The sequence below is a fragment of the Solanum tuberosum genome, unplaced genomic scaffold (assembly GCF_000226075.1).
Source record: "Solanum tuberosum cultivar DM 1-3 516 R44 unplaced genomic scaffold, SolTub_3.0 scf00157, whole genome shotgun sequence".
NCBI lineage: Eukaryota > Viridiplantae > Streptophyta > Magnoliopsida > Solanales > Solanaceae > Solanum > Solanum tuberosum.
Window position 1 is genome coordinate 1294553 of NW_006239084.1, and position 15196 is coordinate 1309748.

Genomic DNA, 15196 nt, shown 5'->3' on the forward strand with positions numbered 1-15196 from the left:
TTCAATATCTTTCCGAGCCCTTTTGTGGTTTTTGACTTAAAATGACATTTGGGTGTGAGACCCACTTTTTGTCAAGATGACCTCGTATAGAAATTTCGACTGCGCCATTAAGTCCGGAATATCGAATTTGATATGGTTGCATATTTCGTTTGGGTGCACGGGGTTCCGAACGAGTTCGGAACACCCCGTCGGAGTTTTAAGTTTTCGAAAGAAATTGCAGAAAAATCTGCTATAAATGCAGAAAATATAAGCAACTCTTTCCAAACTTAAAACACTCATAACTCTCTCATCTCTCAACCGAATTAGGCGATTCGAAGTGCGGGAGCTTCGTATTTTCAGTGGCTTCGCTGTAGAGTGTTCAAAAGTTGTTGAGTGCACGTCGTTCGAGGTAAATTTGGTTATAAACCGGACTGTTAGGCCCGTTTTCGAGCTTTTATTTTTGGCATCCATGTTTTGGTCATATCTCACTCATTTTAGCTCGGTTTTGGGTGATTCGAAGTCCCACGTGTTGGGAATTGTCCTGGATTTGTCGTAGAGTGTTCAAGGAGTGCTGGGCACCTTTTGATTCTCGTAAATTTTGAGCTTAGACTGTTGTCTGTTTTCTTTTAAGTTGATTAAAATGTGATTTTTCCTAGCATGTTGGGTTTTGCTGAGTTTTGAGCCTCTAATTGTTTTCCATTTTGGAACACAAGTTCGGGGTACTGTTTTGGGTCTCCTGACGGAGTCAAATCTGAACAGTTCGGTGCGGGTTCCATGATTTCTGTTTTGACTCCAAAATTGACCCATTTTCGTTTGTTGTGATTTTAGTGTCTAAACGACCGTACTAACGTTGTGATCCTATATTCGATAGAGTGGCAGAGTTCAAGGGTCATTCGGGAAGGAAAAGCTCCGGCAAAGTGATTTGGAGCGCGCGCGGTCGGCATTAAGGTAGGCTACGACTTACTTTCTTCTAGATTGAGCTTAATTGTGTAAAAGCATGTTGATTGGAGTAAATTGGGGGTGGGTACCAGTTTCCTACTTTACTTTGATTAGAAACCTTATGTTAGGATTGATTGGCCATATTTCGGGTGTAGTATCATATTAACCGGTTTAGTAGAGTTTCATGCTTATGTGTTAAATGCTATTGTATGCTTGTATGCTATGTGTTGTATGCCTTGTTTATCCTTAACCGTAATCATGATGTCCTTAATCTAGGTTAGACTAGCATTGCCTTAGACTTATGACCTGTGTGGATAGCCTTGACTTTCTGTTGACGTCGTTCGGATGACTTAGCTCCTTGTAGACTGGAGTAGCAGACTTGAGTCTGATAGTTTGAGCCTTAGATTAGGCGTTATCGTTGCTTGCTACACTTCTGTATCTTCTCCCTCTAGTTTCGACGCGTTCTCGAAGGTTTGGTGCATCACTAAAGGTGTGGGATTGAGTAGTATAGGCTTGGAGCCTTTTTTGTGATTTCTTAGAGTGGACGGCGTTCCATGGTGGCTGTTGTTGGATTGGATCCTATTAGAGATACCATCACCCCCGGGGTCATTCTTTCTAGCTTGGCTTGGAGCGTATCGCTGGCTGGGTAGACTCAGTGATATCGGCAATCGCCCCCGGGCCTCTCTTTCTAGCTGGGCTAGGACGGTGCTGCTGGTTGGGTGTCCCCGGGTCGCTCTTTCTAGCTGGGCTGGGAGCTGACTGCATGGTAGGACGACTCACGATATCTACCTCACTCACGGGTCCCTTTTTCTAGCTGGGCTGGGGAGTGGACTGTTTGGTTGGGTGCCCCCTAGGGTCACTCTTTCTAGCTGGGCTGGGAGTGCACTGCTGGCTGGGTGGAGTCTGATAGATTATCTTGGTTACTTTGGGCTGGGATCCCGGCTTTCTAGCTGGGCTGGGAGTGTACTGCTGGCTGGGTGGAGTCTGATGGATTATCTTAGTTACTTTGGGTTGGGAGCCCGGTTTTCTTCTTTCTCAGTAGACTTAGTTATTCTGTGTACCTGTCGGGCTTATGGGGTCCATTCAGGTTTTATTTAAACTTGCGCACGAGTGTACCTTCTGGGCTTATGGGGGTCCAGTTAGGTTTAGTTTAGTTGTACTTCTTAGTTTATTTCTGGTATGCTCGTGTGCTTTCTTTTCTTATCCGCTTTGACCTTTCTGTGTCTAGATTATATCCTTTCTTATTGTTTTTAACATTTTTGCTCAGTCGGCCTGTGATGCCTACTGAGTACCTGTTGTTTTGGTACTCATGCTGCACTCTGCATCTACTTCGTGATGCAGGTCCCAGTACCAGTTACCAGTGGTGATTAGTTCCAGCCTTCTTTTGCAACTGTGATTCGGAGACGAGGGCGAGCACTTGGCGTTTTGGGTTTGTCTTGTCTCCTTCTTTTGTTTTAGCTAGTCTTGTTGCCTTTGAGACACACTTTGTTGTGGTCCACTTTTGGGACTTGTACTCTTTATTAGATAGCTCTGTACTAGTGACTTCCAGGCTCTGGGAGGGATTTATGTATATATTTATTTTGGTTTGCTTCCGCCTTATTGTCCTTGTTTAGATTATTGTTTTCGCTAGTTTCTGCCCTTTCGCTCATTGCTTGATGTTCTGGGTTACGGGTTGGCTTACCTACTAGTAGGGCATAGTAGGTGCCATCATGACTCGAGAAATTGGGTCGTGACATTAGGGCATACCATGGAGCCACCTCAACCCTGTCTACGTTCGCACCCTGGGGAATAAGATGGTCAAAAAGGACAATAGCCACTAGCAAACATAAAAAAGTCGTCATGGTAATAATGATTAGTGAAATGATAGAGCAGTTACATATATTGCTTATTAATTAAGAAGTAGATCTTTCAATGAAGCTTTCACTCATCAACTTTGAATTCTGAATCTAACTTTATACGTTGTAATAGAACTTATGGATGGGGAAGTAAACAACAATATTCCTTATTTCCTGTGCCCTAGTCATGAAGGGTCGCTATCCATGTTCAAGCCGGTATTTAATAAATATGCATTAAGTAATTAAGTGAGAAGTGGTGAATTGACCTGGAGGCATAAAGTTTATTTCAAGTACTTAATAAAAACAGTTTTATAAGAAAGAGTCGAAAAAAAATACCCTTTATGTTTGTGATTGTCTTATATATATCATTTGTTTACATTTCAGCTTGTTAGAAACCCCATCAATATCATTTGTATCAAATATACCCCACCCACTAACCGTTTTCCACCATGGAAGAATTGGTGTAGGAGTATAGTTGGACCTTTTCATCAGTTGTTGGATATAATTTCTTCATGGGAGAATGCTTCAAATTATTACTTGAGTAAATTTGAATCTTTGTTGGCGTACATAGCTGTTAGCATGATAGACAACTAAATGATTGTATATATTAATGTAATTATATAGTGATATAAATTAGCATGATCATATACATTTGTTGTAGAATCATATGAATAAATATTGTGATAGAATAGCTGATTTGGAGGGATAGCAAGGCAGATTTAGAGGGATTCAATGGCAGATTTGTATAGATAGAATAGATGATCTTTAGGGATAGGAATGGCGGATCTTTAGGGATGTGTAATCTTTATTTTCTCTATATAATAGAAAGACTCTCTCACTTTGAGAGACATTCAGCTGAAAATTGACATGCACTAGGATCGGTAGGGAGTTTGAGGCATCTGGCTAGGCCAAAGAGATAGACACTGGAGGAAGAATATTCTGAATGACCCTGCAAAATGTGCTTGCTGGAAACTGAGAAAAGGAGTTGGAAGAGCTCAAGAGCTCAATAGGTTGGAGAATTTACATTGCGATTACAGCGAATGAAAATGCAATTGCATATGGAAATTTCAGGCTTGTTTAGTAGAAAGGAAGCAGCCAAACAGCTACTGGTATAGTGGAAACAGTGGAGAAATTAAGGAGATATGTCACTTGTTGTATGCAGATTGAAAGTTTAGATACTGGAAAAGTATATTTTATTCATAGTGTTTCTACAGTATTTATAAGAGAACAAGTAAAGACCAAGTAAAGGGATTTCCTCTAAACTATTTTCCTAGAATAATATATTCTAATCCCATATTCACAGGAGCAGATTCTAATCAAATCTGCCAGCTTTATTTGTGGAGCAGATTATAATCAAATCTGCCAGCTCAATGGTGGAGCAGATTATGACTAAATTTGCCTGCTCATTCAACACTTTGCATAACTAATCACTTCATAACTAATCACTTCATAACTTGCTTATAAGCCAAGTGATCCTTCAAATAGTTGACTAGTTTGATTTTAGCTAAGTGGCTTATTCTTATGAAATTTGTGTTGATGTTCACTTTTGACTTTGGAAAACCATATTCTATATTAATACAACCATGGATAGCCATTGGCACAGATCGAGTCTTGATGTTCAGCCACGGATCACCTTTTGCTAAAGAGGCAGATCCAAAATTTGAGGTTTATAAGTTCTAGAGTTTATTGTACATACATATTTAGGGAACTTCTCAGAAAATATGTAGGGTTCAGATGGAAGATATTGGGTTTTTTCAAGCCCGTACTTCCCGAGCTAGCTTTGACCTTGACTCGGATGGAGTTTAAGAAAGAAAGAAATACTTTTGAAATTTGTGGTCTAACACAAACCATAGTTTTTATGTGACTTTAATATTGACCACCTATGTTGGTACTAGTTTGAAGAGAAATGCATATTTTGTTTGTCCGAGCTCAGAACTTGATTACGTTATAATTTACTTATACCCTCTATGGTTTCCTGAAGTACCTAATAAATATTTTCTGATACTTATTCTTTGAACTTCAGTCAGGCTAGTGTGTGATTTGAGCATGTACATATCACTTTTCCTGTTTAATCATGGTAAAATGTAGTGACTTGATAATCTCACAAAGAGATTGATGAGAATTTATACATCCTTGTCTAGTAAAGGGGCTAATCACCTATGAGAGAGATAGGATTTTGCTTTTATGCTTTTTAGAGAAAATTCAGAGGAAAAATTTCTGAAGTTCTTCCTTCCAATATGTAAGATCTTTAATCTCTCTGCAAATTTTATTCTTCTAGATATAATGGTTAGTGGTCAATCTGGTGATTCGAGGGGAAGAGGCTCGGGATATTTGAAATGATTGGAGAATAGGGATGGAGGAAATGCACATACGCTTACTAGGCAAGAGAATTGCGGAAAAGGAACTATTCGATCAGTTCATAGCAGGTTTAGGCCAATTGGCGACGGTGGTGTTGCATTGTCAAACCATGTTGGTCGAACTTTTAATCTTGACAGTCGAGTGGTCAATAAGGAAACATCTAGTGATCGTTATTCATAGGACTACAATCTCGGATAACAATTCATTTTTGATCCTATCCGACTTGCCTACGAGACCTAGAATTGTTGATGGTAAGTCAAGTGATTCGAGGTAAAGAGGCTTGGGATATTTGAAACGTTTGGAGAAAAGGGATGGAGGAAGAACATATAACCTTTCTAGGCAACAAAAAATACTTAAAAGAATAGTGTCAGAGCCTATTCCTGTTATGCCTCAGATTGTGCAACAGCTTGGTGATTAAACAGTTGAATCAACAAAAGAATACTTGAGGAACCTAATTACAATGCCGGAAAGGAAATACGAGTTTTTTAGCCTTTAGAACTGACTTGATGAAAGATCTTATCTTACCAATCAGACTCACTTGAACTGTCAGTAAGATCCAACTAGAATTTTTGGTTGCAATAAGAACAGGTCTTGGAAGGTTCTTATCGGAAAACACCCGCCTTTTAACATCAGAATTGGTTGGAGTTTTCTTACTTGAAAGGTGTCAGAAACATTAATTGCAGGAGGCTTTTTCCTGTTGAGGATTGCGTCTGCAAGATTTGTTCAATAAAGAAGGGATTCTACAGCGAATGCATGTGTCTTGTGTGTCTGAACTTCGACTGTGCCAATAATACTTGCAGTTGGGTAGGCTGTGATGCATGCTTGCATTGGTGTCATGCTGTTTGTGGTATTCATCGAAATCTTTTAAAGCCAGGTCCAAGTCTCAAAGGCCCTTCCGGGACAACCAAGATGCAATTTTACTGTCTGGGTGTGGTCATGCCTCGGAAATGTTTGGCTTCGCTAAGTACAGATTCATGTCTTGTGCAAAGGAATGGGGTGAGGAAACCCTGATGAAAGAGCTTGATTATGTTTGGAAAATTTTCCAAGGGAGTGAAGATCTTAAAGGCAAGGAGTTACATGTTAAGGCTGATGTCTTGCATACAAAGTTAGTTACAAAGATGATTTCACCTTCAGACGCCTGTGATTTCATATTTCAGTTTTTCAGCGATAAGTATACAAACCAATTCATTTTATCTTATTAGCATAAGAACAAGTCTCTAGTTTACAATGTTCTGGTTTTCCTTATGTTATACTCATTCCTATTTTTTATTTTTGGTGCACAAACCACGAAAGGGAATATGAAGTTAGAAATAGTAGATACCTAAATTGTTATATTACTTTCGTTTGAAATGGTTGTGTTGGGTTAAATACAATTAATCATGCATTTAGATAATCACAATTGACAACAGTGGCGGTGAGATGTCCATCAGATATCGTTCTCTACCTTTCCTTTTTTGTATTCTTGGATCTTGCAAATTACTAGAGTAATAAGAATTGGACGAAGAATGAAAATTGATATAACATTTGTCAATTTGGTCAGAATTATCTGATATCATATAAGAAGACCGATTCCACGTATCTGGAACCACTTTTCCCATTCCAACTTAATTAGTTCCTCAGCGTCCATTTCATATTTCATCGACACAAAAACATATCATTTCTTTACTAATTTATACTTTCTTTAACTAATAGGTAGCAACGAATTGTCAGCCTTTAGTAATCTAGCTAGTCTAGGAAAACATGACTTTACTAATCTATCTAGTTTTAAGTATGATTGCTACTAGGAAATAAATCATTCTTTAAGTAGAATTTAATAAACTTGTCCATTACTACTAGGAAATAAATCAGAGGTTAAAGAAGAGCAATACTTGTAAATTGAAAAAAAATTAATACGCTTATAAGTAGGAAAGTAGAACATTAATCAAAAATTGCTACTAGGAAATAAATTATTCTTTAAGTAGAATTTTAGAAACTTGCCCATTGCTAAGTGTCCCACACCGGTTGTGGGATGTGGACTTGGTTTCCTTATATGGTCTTGTAAAATCCTCAACTCATTAGCTAGCTTTCAGGGTTGAGTTTTGCCCAAGATCCATATTTCTTAATCATGGCATTGGAGTCAAGCTCATCCCAAACTCTTGGTTTACCCGGTGTACTTGGGTCCCCGTTTATGTTGTCCACGCTCCTATTGGCAGGTTATGGGGAAGATATGTGTCCCACATCGATTATGTGACGTGGAATTGGTCTTCTTATATGATATCAGATAATTTTGACCTTATGAACTAGCTTTTAGAGTTAGGCTAGGCGAAAGTCCATTTATTATCACCCATAGACTATAGGTTTCTAGAAATTGTAGGCGAGCTACAAGGGGGATTCAGTAATGTTCAATTTGACAAATGCTATATCAATTTTCGGCCTTCATCCAATTCTTATTACTCCAGTAATTTGCAAGATCCAAGAATATAAAAAAGGAAAGGCAGAGAATGATATCTGATGGACATCTCACTGTCACTATTGTCAATTGTGATGATCTAAACGCATGGTTAATTGTATTTATCCCAACAACCATTTCAAACGGAAGTAATATAACGAATTAGGTAGCTACTATTTCTAACTTCATATTCTTTTTCGTGGTTTGTGCACCAAAAATCAAAAATAGGAATGAGTATAACATAAGGAAAACCAGAACACTGTAAACTAGAGACTTGTTGTTATGCTAATTATAAGATAAAACGAATTGGTTTGTATAATTACCGCTGAAATATGAAATCACAGGCGTCTGAAGGTGAAATCATCTTTGTAACTAGCTTTGTATGCAAGACATCAGCTTTAAGATGTAACTCCTTGCCTTTAAGATCTTCACCCCCTTGGAAGATTTTCCGAACATAATCAAGCTCTTTCATCAGGGTTTCCTCATCCAATTCCTTCGCACAAGACATGAACACGTCCTTAACGAAGCCAAACATTGCCGAGGCATGACCAAAATCCCCAGACCAGTAAAAATTGCATTTCGGTTGTCCTGGAAGGGCCTTTGAGACTTGGACCTGGCTTTATAAGATTTCGACGAATACCACAAACCAATATGACCAATGGAAGCATGCATCACAGCCTACCCAACTGCAAGTATTATTGGCACAGTCGAAGTTCAGACACACAAGATACATGCATTCACTGCAGAATCCCTTCTTCGTTGAACAAATCTTGCAGACACAATCCTCAACAGGAAAAAGCCTCCTGCAATTTATGTTACGACACCTTTCAAGTAAGAAAACTTCAACCAATTCCGATGTTAAAAGGTGGGTGTTTTCAGATAAGAAGTTTTCAAGACCTGTTCTTATTGCAACCAAAAATTCTAGTTGGATCTTATGGTAGTTCAAGATAGTCTGATTGGTAAGATCAGATCTTTCATCAAGTCTGTTCTGAAGGCTAAAAAACTCATATTTCCTTTCCGGCATTGTAATTAGGTTCCTCAAGTATTCTTTTGTTGATTCAACTGTTTCATCACCAAGCTGTTGCACAATCTGAGCCATAACAGGAATAGGCTCTGACACTATTCTTCTAAGTATTTTATGTTGCCTAGAAAGCTCATATGCTCTTCCTCCATCCCTTTTCTCCAAACATTTCAAGTATCCCGAGCCTCTTTGCCTCGAATCACTTGACTGACAATCAACAGTTCTAGGTCTCGCAGGCAAGTCGGATAGAAAAAATGAATTGTTATCCGAGCTTGTAGTCCTATGAATACGATCACTACATGTTTCCTTATTGACCACTCAATTGTCAAGATTAAAAGTTCCACCAACATGGTTTGACAATGCAAAATCACCAATTGGCCTAAACCTGATATGAACTGATTGAATAGTTCCTTTTCCGCAATTCTCTTGCCTAGTAAGATTATGTGCATTTCCTCCATAACGTTTCAAATATCCTGAGCCTCTTCCCCTCGAATCATCTGACTGACCACTAACCATTATATCTAGAAGAATAAAAATTTGCAGAGAGATTAAAAAACTTACAGATTGGAAGGAAGAACTTCTGAATTTTCTCTCTGAGTAAAAATATTTTCACACCTTTTTTATACCAAAGCATAAAAATCAAAATCCTATCTGTCTTTACAGGTAGACATTAGCAAAATGACAAAAATGGTTTGTTGTGTCTGAGGATAATTTCAAAGTAGTTTGTAAATGTAATCTGATAGTGATTATTGTCTCCAGAGATTTTTTATTTTGAGTATCTACTTTTTTGTTCATATTTTTTCTTCAAAATCTCATGCAAAATACTCTTAAAAATCATTAATATGTTTAGTGCCTTGAAGTCCAGAAAACTTAAATTATCAATGGGTTTTAAATAAAATCGCATATATCAGCACATTAATATGTGCTACAGCTCAATGAGAAGTCTCATTTTTATCGATTCATTGGCATTTTCTAGTCTCACACATACTAGTAGCAGTCTCTGAACAATGGTGATCTTGTTCCATGTAGTCTTGACATAAAGTTCTCACAAATGAAACAATTGTACAATTTAATCAAGATTGTCAATACAGTCTCGTGTCAATAATTCAAAATTATGTAAATTTGTTTAGATTGGACACTGTAAAATGAGAAAAGAAGAAAATTGCTAACCTTAATATCATGGACGAGTTGATGATTTGCATATATGAGGTTAAGTATTGTATAGCTACTATGCTGAAACCGATTATTCCACCAACGTGGGACTAATATGACAGTGGCATCGAGAATGTCATGTTTCTTAACAGTTCCATTGCTTCTCTTAATGTATCTCTTGATCAGATAGCTTCCACACGTTTCGACCCACCATTTGTTTTTTCCATATAAAACTTAGTATTGTTCAATACACTGGTTGATTTCAGTTTTCTTCTCTGCATAACTAATACATGTATAAGATATGCTAAATTCTATATATTATGCGGAGTAGTGTATGAAATAAGAATGAGAGAAATAGTTATAACCCTTTGTGACTAATCCATGTGTTACCAACTCCGCATAACTTTCTTCTAAACAAAGTGATCCTTCAAATAGTTGACTAATCCATTACCAATTCCTCATCCTTGGCACAGTGGAATCTTGATATTCAGAAGTATTGAACATACCATATATAACACTGCCACATTTGTACAAGTTTTTAGTGTAACATGTTAGTTTTCCCAAAGTATTACTTTCTCCATCCCAATTTATGTAATGCACTTTAATTGAGATCAAAGATGGATTCAAAGTTAGAGTTTTTTTAAATAAAAAAAAATTGTTCTTTTGATACGTACGGACTAAAAGAGAAAATATATCACATTAAGAAGCTTAGATATTCTGTTTCTGATCAACATATTTGTGCACTAGATGCATATATATATTAATGATTACATTTTATGTGAAAAATATATGCTTCTACAAGTGCATTAGATTCAAATGAAAATGGGTTCATCTAATTTGAGGGGTGACAAGTGTCAGTAGCCTCAAAATATGCCCATTAAACATTGACACCTGTCCAAATCATATTTTTAATCCATCTCTAATCTCAATTAAAATGCATTACATAAATTGGAACGGAGAAAATAATATTTTGGGAAAACTTACATGTAACACTAAAAACTCCTAAAAAATGTGGCAGTGCCATATGGTATGTTCAATAGTACTTCTGAACATCAAGACTCCAACTGCTAAAATGAGATTTAGCCAAAGGCTATCCATGCCTGTCTTAATATAGTAAATTTCATAACAATTAGTAAGTGAGCTAAAACGAAATTAGTCAACTATTTAAAGTATCACTTGGTTTAGAAGCAAGTTATGTGGGGATTGGTAACCCACAAGTTATTACTAATCCTCTATAGATTCCAACATACCTTATACAAATATTAGTAATGCGAAAAAGAAAACTAAACCAAACATTGTATTGAATAATATAATGCTAAGTTTTATATGGAAAAATTAAATGAACCAAACATTGTAACTTGAAGGTATTTCAAAGACTTACAATAGTTCACCAATCATTTACTATTAAAAAACTTGCAACAAGCTAAACTAAGTAATTGTCACGATTACTGAAGAAATTGGCAAGGAAGAGACTAAGCTACATGCACTAGTAGTTTTTTGTCTTCTGTTTAATAAGCCAGCAATCTCCATATCCAATCTCATAATAATCGGAATTAAGCTTTTCCAATTTTTTCCTCCTCCATTTCTTGCAAGCATAATTTGGAGAGTTTTTTTATACTGTAATACGTTTCATTCAGTTTCTTACTCTCCCTCCAAGCTAACCGCCTTAAACTCATTGTCTCTCCTAGTGCATCATCTGCACGACTCTGAAACATTTGCTTCTTTGATGCGTACAATGCTTCCCAAGCTATCAACCTCATCTTTCTTCTATCGTTTCACTGAGCGAATATTCACCTTCAATCATTTTGATAGCTGTAAAGAAACGTTAACATCATTTGGACAAGCCTCATATCTTTTTGTGCGCTTGGAAAGATCATGTCATAAAATGAAGATTTGGGAATAAAGGAAGTAGAGGCAGGAACTGCATTTTTTCTAAGCCTAGCTAGCTAGATTACTAAAGTCAGGCAATCTGTTAATTAATGAAAATATAAATTAGTAAAGAAATGACAAGTTTTGTGTCAATGAAACATCAAGTGCACGCTGAGGAACTAAGGCGGACTTGGAAAAGAGTTTCTGTTGATAATCTCTAATTCTTCTAAATTAATAAAGGTTAAAGAAGAGCATTACTTGAAAATTGAAAAAAATCAATACGCCTATAACTGGGAAAATTGAACATTCATCACAAATTGCATCTAGGAAATAAATCATTCTTTAAGTACAATTTAATAAACTTGTCTATTGCTAAGTGTCCCACACCGGTTGTGGGATGTGGAATTGGTTTCTTATAGGGTCTTGCACAATCTTCGCCTCATCAACTAGTTTTTCGGGTTGAGTTTTCCCAAGATCCATTTTTTCTTACAAATGGATATATTTTACTAAAATGTCAAATCTTGTTTCCTATTAAGGGGTAATTTGTATAATACTTTTCATACTTCCTCCGTCTCAAATTATCTGTGGTGTTTTCCTTTTGCATGCCCCTTTAAAAAACATTAATTAAGAAGGGTTTTTTTTTTACTATTTTACCCACATTTATGTCTTAAGATATATTCTCTCTTTATAAAATATTTATTCGGGTGTTTATAGTCTTTCAAGAGACCTATAATTTATGGGCAAGTTTATTAAATTTTTCATGGTGTTTGTATTTGTTAGAATGATTTATATCCTACTTATAAGCCTGTCGAGTGTTTTTCATTTTATTGGATTCATACTTCATTAAACTCTTGAACGAAGAGGGGACATATGCATTGTGCTAGGGATTTGGAACACTGAGAGAAGCGTCGCAATTGTCGTTTGTCAGTATTGTTGGCGTATAAATGTTGAGGACGTTCTGCGTATGGGTAGAACGATTAGACAAGACGAGATCCCAGTGGAGTTTTGGAAGAGCACAAGCATGGTGTAGCTGTCTAAGTTGTTTAATGTTGTTTTCAAGACGCGAGGATGCCCGAAGTATGAAGATGGAGTATTGTACAAGAACCAGGGTGACATATAGAATTTTGACAACTATAGGGGCATCAAGCTGCTAAACCACACTATGAAGGTGTGGTGGAGATGAGGGTGAGGAAGGGTGTGGCTATTTCTGAGAACCATGCCGGGGAGCGCTCAAGATATATTCTTTTGGAAATTGGTTTTGTGCTTCAAGGATATATATATATCAATAACTGAGATAATCTGTCAGGAAAGAGTTTGTATTGACAAATTACATAGTTATACTAGAAAAGTCACATTCCTGAGATGCCTACAGAAGTAATCAACTTGCTCTAGGTATTCTTCTTTTATAATAGCTTACATGTGACCTTAGGAACCAGCACAATGGTTAATGGTTATAGCTGCTTGCTTGAGTTTCTTGATTTCTCTCCTCCTCAATCTTATATAAGATATTTACATGTCTTCCATTGTGGTGTCTAGCTAGGAAGTCCAAACTTATATTCAACAGATCGAGAGCAAATAGCTTTAAATTGTTCCTATTTTAACAGGATTTTGAATGAGGGAAAAGCTTAGAAGGATCAATCCTGTCTAACATTGAATTTGGCAAAGCAGTGAAGTTCTCACCATATGAGGTGCTCATTTGTTCTCTACTTAATTTCAAAGAAAGTGTACTTGACGATCAAAAGGTTCTTTTTCATCAGCAAAAATGCTACATAGCAGGAGTGTCCATGCTAGTAGGAGTGCATTGTCTTGGTCCCCTTACTACTTACTAGTAGTTAGAGTGCTATGCTTGTAGTTTCTTGTTCTTCGATTTTGTATTGATATTTGTTGTTTCGTGTAGTTCTGTGGTAGTATTATTTGGTTGTAGTACTATTATGCTACTTTTTGTTGTTTTATTTGCTACTCGTTGTCTCTTGTACTTCCATTACATGTTTTTCTAGTATGTTTTTGTTTGGAGACAAGGGTCTCACCTCTGAGATAGAAGTAAGGTCTGCATATACTCTACCTTCCCCGGACCCCACTCTGTGGAAATACACCGGGTATGTTGTTGTTATTTATAGCAGTAGTTTGAAATAGTGAACACATTTGCCTAACCTTAGATATCACAATATTGGATCAGTGCTAGCAGGGGACGGGCCATCACCACCTTTAGAAGTTGGAATCCTACTGTTGTTGCATAGAACATATATAGAATTTGGCAGTGATTTGTAGTTACTTGATATCAACTAATCCTCTATTGAATAACACCTTTTAATGCTTAATTTCTGTATTAAAAGGCACTCAATATTCAAGCAAGTGTTGTAGTATGTGGCGAGAGACCTGGAACCAAAGTTAATGGCTTTCATTTCTTCCTTGCTTGGGTTTGCTACTTGCATCGCAATGGAAGAATCCTCGAAGCTCGGGGATGATTATGTGGCAAGCGAAGCAAATAGATTGTTGTTGCAGCCATGCCATTGTTATGAATGCTCTCAGTTTCACCATTCAAGCTAGCATTTACATCAAGCTTTTTTAAAGAGTCCGCAGCCAAAGGGGCAAAAAAAATTGTCAAAAATTTCAAAATGGCACATCAAATTTTTTTTTAACCAAAAGGGCAAAATCGCTCCTGACTTCTGACAAAATTGACGCCTTTACTTCGCATAAAATCGCTGCCCCAGCAGCGATTTCGTCAAAAAAAAAATTCTTTGTTCTTTAAAATCGCTGCTGTGGCAGCGATTTTGTCAAAAAAAATTATTTTTTTTAATTGAAATAGCTGCTATAGCAGCAATTTTCTTTAAAAAGTTAAATTTTTTTAATTAAATAATCGTTTGCCGGACAGCGATTTCATTAAATTCCAAAATCAATAGAAAAATATTAAAGAAATTAAGCTGAAACCAAGCATGTGCAATCACTATTAATCATTTAAGCAAATGGCAATACAAAACACTTCAAGGCAGCAATATATTTAAAATGCAAAAATTGAATGAAATCGCTGCCTTGCAAGAGATTTAAAAAAAAGAAATTAACTTTTTTAAGAAAATTGCTGCTATAGCACTGATTTCAATTTTTAAAAGTTATTTTTTAGAAAAACGCTGTAGGAGCAACGATGTTAAAAGAAAATGACAACATCACTGCCGGGGAAGCAATTTTTATGTTTTTAACGAAGTAACGGCGTCAATTTTGTCAGAAGGAAATCGCTCTGTCAAGAGTGATTTTGCCCTTTTGGTTAAAAAAAAAATTGATGTGCCCTTTTGAAATTGTTGGCAATTTTTCAAGCTTCTTTTACTTTTATATTTATCAAATCTATTTTGAAAAATATTTATTTTGATTCAATGGAAAATTATACAAAACCAAACCACCCATACAAGGACCAAGTAATCCATTATAGAAAAAAAATATTTACATCAAATTTAAATATTTTAATACCATGTCATCCTGTTTTTTTTAAAAAAAATTGTCATTCTCATATAGTTTCAGTGAAGCTCCATATTAACGGCTATGTTTTCAATTACGTAGGCTGAATAAAATGATTATTTGTGAATTTTCCATGAGAACAGTGACACCAACTGAAACTTCAAAGAG

The 15196-nt window shown here is 36.5% G+C and overlaps 2 pseudogenes; one reads left to right on the forward strand and one right to left on the reverse strand.

Annotated features, from left to right (window-relative positions):
* Positions 1-6313, forward strand: part of LOC102599618 (protein OBERON 3-like) — a 16423-nt pseudogene extending 10110 nt beyond the window's left edge.
* A 1452-nt stretch (positions 6314-7765) lies between these two features.
* On the reverse strand, positions 7766-9923 carry LOC107061707 (protein OBERON 3-like; annotated as a pseudogene).
* Between the last annotated feature and the right edge of the window lie 5273 nt (positions 9924-15196).